A 7443-nucleotide genomic window follows, 5' to 3' on the forward strand; every position below is an offset into this window, starting at 1 on the left:
CTAGGTTTTTATGAACCATCATGCTAAAACGATATGTGAAGCAGGTTTGGACCTCCCTTGGGTGGGCATTACAATTCTATGGTCATTGATGCGCCTCAGCTAGGATTGCCTACTGCTCAGACTAGGATCTCAGGCTCAGGCCTGCTGGGGAAACACTGGCTGTGGCTTCAAACTTGTTTTCTCAGTGACTGCTTCTATATATGGTTGCTTTCAGCCCTCTGCTGATGATGAGAGCAAGAAGCAGCCAGTCCAACAGGAATCCTCCGGGCTCTCCTTAAAGATAGCTACACAGGGCTAACTGTGCCTTTTAATTTGACCATGAAGAGAAGAAATAAATTGCAGTATGGTGAATTTACCTAGGCACTGGTACCTTAGAAAACGTTTTAGTCTCCCAGGGTAGACTTACTGACTTCTCCTCAAAGTAGGATACATAAATCTATGGGAGCTTTAGCCTCCACGTGTTTGTCCTAGGATAGAACTTACTGTGAGTCATTCTGTGTGCATCAGGGTTTCCTTGGGTATTTTTCTTTCCTGTGGTTCCAGTGTCCAGCCTAAGGTGACATCCTGGCCCAACATCAGTTTCCCTTTAGTTGTTCATTTGCACTGTGTGGCCTTTTTGCCTGGATACTGTCTCTGAACTAGGCCCCTCCTTTACCTTTCCCTGAATAGTGAATGGTTGATAGGCTATAGAGTCTCACGTGCTAACTTATGAGTATTGAAGCTAGAAAGCCAGACACTGAAGTTTTGGAATAGTACAATTTGTGGAGCTCTAAAAACATTGTCCTTGGCGCTTTGGGCACCATTGAATATAAAAGACTTGAGCAAAGGACACTATCATTGATTTATGTTGACTTTTTGCCACTTCTCCTTCCCAGTCTTCATATATGAAGGAGGCCTACTGCACAATATGTGGATCTCTGAAGTGGAAAGTTTTGCCATATACAAGAGAGTTTGTTTATAATGCCACCACTGGAGGCAAGGGAAATGAAGTGTTGGGGGCCTTTGCATTCATCGTCCAACTTTCTGGCTCCCCATTGGTGCAAGTTCAGCAAGTGGCAGGATTAGGATACTCTCAGAGTATAGTTTTTAACTTCCCATTTCCATGGTTCCCTCCTCAGGCCCAAGTGCAGGGATGGTAGCTGCAATAGATTTGAGCTACTTCCGGATTCCTGACGAGCAAACACTCAACTGCAAGGCAACCATACATCAGAAGGGGTGTCTGCTGTAGAGTAATTGGGTGTAAGTTGCTCAAATCTGTTCTCTGAAACTGATGAAAAAAAGGAATAACTGAAAGCTAGTGAAGCAAAGCAGGTTGTTTTTCTGCCTTGCCGTTTCTAGGGTGTTATCCGTAACTCAGCAACTCATTAAAATCAAACTAATAAAATAGATTAACTTTAGAATCTAAATAGAGTTAGTGCTTAAGACAAAATCACATATGGTCAAAATTGTACTTCAGCTTCCTCTAGTGCCTATAAATTCAGTCACATACCACTTAGCAAGGCTTGCTTTAGTCATCAGTGGGGTACACACATGAAAGCGAGCACAACAGAGGATTTTGTAGCTGAAGAATTGTGGGACAATGACATCAAATGCAGCATAATGTATGTGGTGATGCTTATTGAACATCCTATTTTTTGACTGCCTATGTTTATTATTTTTTATTGTGATGGTGATGTACAGGAGGGTTACAGTTACATAAGAATGGAAATGAGTACAATTCATGTTGAACATAGTTAGCCTTTTCTCTCATTTTCTCTTGCTACCCCTTATGCCCCTATTTCTCTGCCCCTCCATGTTGTAAAATTCACTTCCAACATAGTATCTTGTGAGTATAACTATTGCATTGGTTCACTCTTTGGACGACCTATTTCTGTGTGTGTGTTTTTATGTGAGTGTGTGTGTGTGTAAGTTGTATTATTTTAATAAGTGAAAATAAATTATGCTTCCTTATAAAAGCAGTATTATCACTATCTCATTAAAATCTGATATAAACCCACTCACCTTCCAAAACCAAAGGTAATATTTTACTAAAATAATACACCAAAGTCTTTACAAGTTAACTTCTCCAGGTTACACACACATATGAAATCCTTATGACAGACAAATTACAGCTCCATACCAAAACATAGATAGCTAGAACAAAGCCACTATGAATAAATGACACCCTGGAAATAACTGATAGATGTTTTACATAGATTTACCAACAATTATAGGTACAAGTTAATTTTGGAATTCAGGTAAAGAATGAAATGTATCAGTGTACAAAGTAACCCATTTATTTCAATGCACATAGTATTAAGCATCTTTTTTTTTCTTTTTTTTATTTGTGCTGTTTTACGTGAATCACACCCCAGCCTTTTGTTTATATTTTGCTTTTGAGACAGGGTTTCACTAACTGCCAACTAGCCTCAAACTAAGTTCCTTATGTCTCCACCTCCCAAGTAGCTAGGATTACAGGAATACACCACCCAGAAAAATAGTTACATTTAAGGTCAATCCTAGTTGTTCCCTATGTAAAACCATTTTTTATTTGAAAAGAATAGACAGTTAAGTCAGAACCTACACCAAAAACATTCTAGGATTCTTTGATAAAATCAGATTGAGAGGTGGTAGACTCCATTTCAGTCAGTGCCTGAAATAGTTTCACAAAGCAAGAAGATTTTTCTTAATGGATTCTCTCTTAACTCTGCTGTAGCTTCTTAAATCTCATAGACAGGCAAAGTTGACCAGTCTTATCGTTTTGAGAACCAGCTCTTCATTCTAGGTCTTCTTTATGTAACTTAGGAATTCCTCTTTTTCCATTTGGCAGCCACTTTTTTTCCCACTGTACTTGCAGTTGCTGTAACACAGCACCAATTTCCTTCCTGGAAGAAATGCCAACTTTTCTAATGTCAGGTCCGCTCATAGGGAAGTGTGCAGGGACCACTACTACATCTCCATGAGGAGACTGCGTTCACCCTGGTACTTCAGCAGCTCACATACTCTGGCATTTCCATCTGGCTCTCTGGAATCTACAATGAAGTTTTGATAGGGTTTCAATGGTTTTGAATGATCTGATGCTGTAACTAAGTCTTTCCTATTTTTAACTCTAAATAAGCCAATGTTTTTCCTCTTCTTGTGAAATCTTCAACCTCAAATCCCATTTTGTGACATCATCTTGTACTTTCCGCAGTGAGGCCAAGATGGGCCTTCGCTTTGCTTAGCAAGTATCAACATTTTCACTGACTTCACTATATTCTTATAAACTTGCAATTGTGGGTAAACCTTTATGAGGAGCCATATCAAGATCATAGATCAGGTGAAATAAGTCGTTTACACATTTACCAAAAAGAATTTTTTTTCAGTTCTACCCAAATGCACTCTCCTGATAGTCCAGCCAAGCCTTTTGCATTTTCTGCGATTGCTTCCAAAGTCTCAGCATCATGTTTACCAAGTTTTTCCACAATTCTACCATCAAACCTGAAGTAGCTTAAAATCCGAAGTTAATCTTCTTGTATTCTTTGATGTGTGTGTCCTACAAACCGTAACTTTCTTATTTTTTTAAAGTCTTCATAGCCACTAAAATAATCGAGTCAATAACCATCAAGGCCTAGAAACATGGAGTTTATAGTGAGGTCTCTGTGTTCGGCATCCTTCTGCCGGGCAGCTTTGAATTCTACCTAGGCATGTCTTCCGTCTCTTGTGACATCTATCCTCAGTGTGGTAATTTCAAAATTGCCCTCACGAAGCATAGCCATGATGGTTCCCTGCTTCTCTCCTTTGTTGGTCATCCGAATGCCACCTGACAGAAACATCTCCCTCATTTGGGTTTTGGTGGCAAAATGGACATCTTGAAGTTTCACCCCATTCGGCAGATCCCTCACCGCTCCTCTTGCTGTTCTCAGCTCTTGATTCTCTTTCACAAATAATTCTATCAGACTCTTCAATCCTCCCGTGAAAAGGGACTGGAATCCTGGAGACTGCCATTTCAAGACAGAGCTTTCTCCAGCCTGCATCCTGTCCTGCCTGCCCAGGAAACAGCAGCCTCTGCATCTGGAGAAGTGGCCACACATATCTGCCAGGTGGGCACGTGGGCACACCGACCACACTTCCCTGCTCACCCACCACACATCCCTCTGCGCCCACCACACTTCCCTACAAGCACACCACACTTCTCTGCACACCCAGCACACTTCCCTGCGCACCCACCACACTTCCCTGCGCTTCCACCACACATCTCTGTGCACCTACCACTCTTCCCTGCACACCCAGCACACTCCCCTGCATGCCCACCACACTTCTCTGCAGGTGGCGGTGAGATGCGATTTTATTCATCAAGTGCCAGAGGCTCACCTCCTTGTCTAGAGGTGGCTCAACCCCAGCCAAGCAAGAGGGCCAGGCCTTGAGTTCAAGCCCCACCCACATCAAACATCATGTAAAAAAAGTACATTTTCCTATCCCTCCCGAAGGGCAGACTTTGGGGTACTTTAGGGGAAGGAGGAGTGGAGCAGGACTCCAGAGAACAAACTAGACCTCCAGATAATCACAGCAATAACCAACACAACTGGTCTGTATTTTGTCATTGCTCTGAGACTTTGTGGAGGTTGAACTTAGAGGAACAGGACTAATTATTCTGATAAAGACTATTTCAAGGCATCTTAGCATTCAGACTGTCATATGGCGTAACTGCCTGCTTTTAGCCTAGTTCAGAGTATCGGGGAGTAAAATGCAGAACTGAAAAGTTTGAACCTTTTTGCACTGGTTTTGCAGGCATGCAAAAAGCTGAAATTATGGTCTCATGGATGCTTCTACCCAGTCTTCAAAGCAAGGCCTGGGAAGCTAAGCAGTGTGTAATAGGTTCTGAGTCTCTGCATTAGCCCTTCAGAAGATGATGTGTGAAACAGTGGCAAGTCAGTGGATAGGAAGTTGTAGATGCCAAGGAACATGAGCACAGTCAGAGCAAGAGTGAGGCTAGGTAGGCAGCAAATGACAAGTCCACCAGGACAGGGTTTCCCAAGAAAACTTCTGATGCCACTGTATCCCCTAGATGGTGACATCAGCTACAGCATTTAATGCTTATCTTCCTGGATTTAAGTCTTGTTTTGGTCCATACCTTCTTTCTGGAGACCAATTCTTTCCTTTTGGGTACTTTATTCTTCCTGGTACTAGACTTGAACTCAGGACCTGGCCCTTTGTGATCACAGGCTGGTGCTCTACCATTGGAGCCACACCTCTAACCCCCTCATTCCTCCTTTTTGGAAATATATTTACTTTGTGCCATTGTATGTTGGCAGTATGTAGTTTGTTGATTTCCTAGGGGTTCAGGGAACAGCGTTTTTCTTGAGTCTTAGAGGAGACTTTGAAATTGGCTTTTGAATAATGTTGGAACTATTAAAACTTGGGGAACCTGTGGAGATGGACAAATGCAGTTTGCATTATGAGATGGACATGAACTTTTGGAAGCAAAGGGTGAGATATCACAGTCTGAATATGAAATGACCCCATTACTAGGCTGATGTATTGAAGGCTTGGTCCTCAGCTGGTCGCACTCTCTGGGGAGGAAATGGAGGTGGGTCTAGGCTGGAGAAATAAGTCACTGGGAGTACGTCCTTGAGGCTATCTCTTGTCCTAGTCCCTTTCTTTCTTTGCTTTCTGGCTGCAAGTTGCTTTGCTCTGATGTGTTCTCCCTGTCAGGATGGACTGAGGCCTCTGAAATATGAGCTAAACACAGGGTTCTTTCTTTTAAGTTCTGGCTCTCTTCCAGCTTAGGCATACAGCTGAGTGACTATCCATCTACTTAAGTTTCCCATCATTGCTGGCATCACAGATACATACTATCATGTCTGACTAACCTGTATAGAGATGGAGTCTGAAGAACTTTTCTGCCCTGGCTGGCCTGGAACTGATATTTTCCAAACTCACTTTCCTGTGTTGTGTAAGATGGCAGGTACATACCACTGCTCAGCTATAGGTTGTGAAAGGGATTTCTTCCTGGGATTGCCTTGAACTATGATCTTCCTATTCCTAGCCTCCCAAGAAGGTAGGCTTATAAGTGTAAGCCATTGGCACTTGCCTAGACAGTAAAACTTCAAAGGCAGTCATGACAGTGGACACAGCTCAGTCAATAGAGTAGTGACAAATTTTGTTAGGAGATGTTGGCAGGGTACAATGCTTTTGCTATGGAGCATGTGGAGGTATTCTGGAAGGTCTTTCTGGACTAAGTATGGGTGTGTTTGTTTGGATGTGTATCCACTTGATGGTATATTAATCAGCTACATATTTTTCTACAGTTTTCATTTTAAAATATTTTTATTTAATTACTTGTACAAAGGAGTTGCCATTCAATAAAGCAGTTTAAGAATACAATGAGTTTTGATTAATGTCACCCCTTTATCATTTGCACACTCTATGAATTTAGTGATGCTTTTTATTCTACAGTAATTTCCTTAGGTTATAACATTTCCTGTGCATTCCTGCTCTCAGCCATCAGGCATTTTAGTTATTTCTCCCTTTGTTTTCTTTCGTCTTCTGTTCTAGTCTCATGGTTCAGTCTGCATTATGGACTACCTGTGTTCCAAGTGCCTTGGAGCAAGAGCACATATATGGTGTTGTTAGTGCAAGTGGAGAAGTTGGAACATGATTCCAGAAGAGACTTCTATGAGAACTTATAACTAGTTTCCTCTCTTTGAAAGGGGGCTGAGAAATGTGGTTTTTGACTGTTCCCAGGGTAGGAGAATTCTAATGGAAGAAAGAATAGAATTTAAAGGATGCTACCATCTTTACCACAGACATGTTTATCTCATGGTATGCCATATTATATTTATTTGTATCTATTTGTACAAATGTTTCCATGTCCATAGTTTGTCTTTTCATGTTGCTAACAATATACTTTGGGTAGCAGAAATTCCATTTGTTACTTGTACAATATTAAAAAAAAATGAACGATGGGCTGGGAAGGTGGCTCAGTGGTAGAGTGCTTGCTTTGCATGCCTGAGGCCCTGGGTTCGATTTCTCAGCACCACATAAGCAAAAAGAAAAAATCCAGAAGTGGCACTGTGGCTAAAGTGGTAGAGCGCTAGCCTTGAACTGAAGAGCAGAGGGACAGCACCCAGGCCCAGAATTCAGGCCCCAGGACTGGACCCCCCCAAAAAAAACACACAAAAAAAACAAAAAAAATGAACTAAAAAAACCAACTAGCTGGGCTCCAATGGTTTATGATTGTAATCCTAGATACACTTGAAGCTGAGATATGAGGACTGAGGTTCAAAGCCAGCCTTGGCCAAAAATTCTATGAGATTCTTAACTTCAATGAACCACCATAAAGCTGGAAATAAAGAAAAAAAGAACTAAAAATGTATAGTAGATCTACATAAAAGATATATAGAACATAACATAAGAGAAAAGATTTGTGACTAGATTTGACAAAGATGACACTAAAACCATGGTATTTATAGAAAAAAGGTT

At 41.4% G+C, this 7443-nt stretch overlaps 1 pseudogene; it reads right to left on the reverse strand.

The window, feature by feature from the left end:
* Window positions 1–2760: 2760 nt before the first annotated feature.
* LOC138811633 (CCA tRNA nucleotidyltransferase 1, mitochondrial pseudogene) lies at window positions 2761–3995 on the reverse strand (annotated as a pseudogene).
* Between the last annotated feature and the right edge of the window lie 3448 nt (window positions 3996–7443).

Source organism: Dipodomys merriami, unplaced genomic scaffold, assembly GCF_024711535.1.
Source record: "Dipodomys merriami isolate MVZ:Mamm:240054 unplaced genomic scaffold, mDipMer1.0.p SCAF_541, whole genome shotgun sequence".
Lineage (NCBI taxonomy): Eukaryota > Metazoa > Chordata > Mammalia > Rodentia > Heteromyidae > Dipodomys > Dipodomys merriami.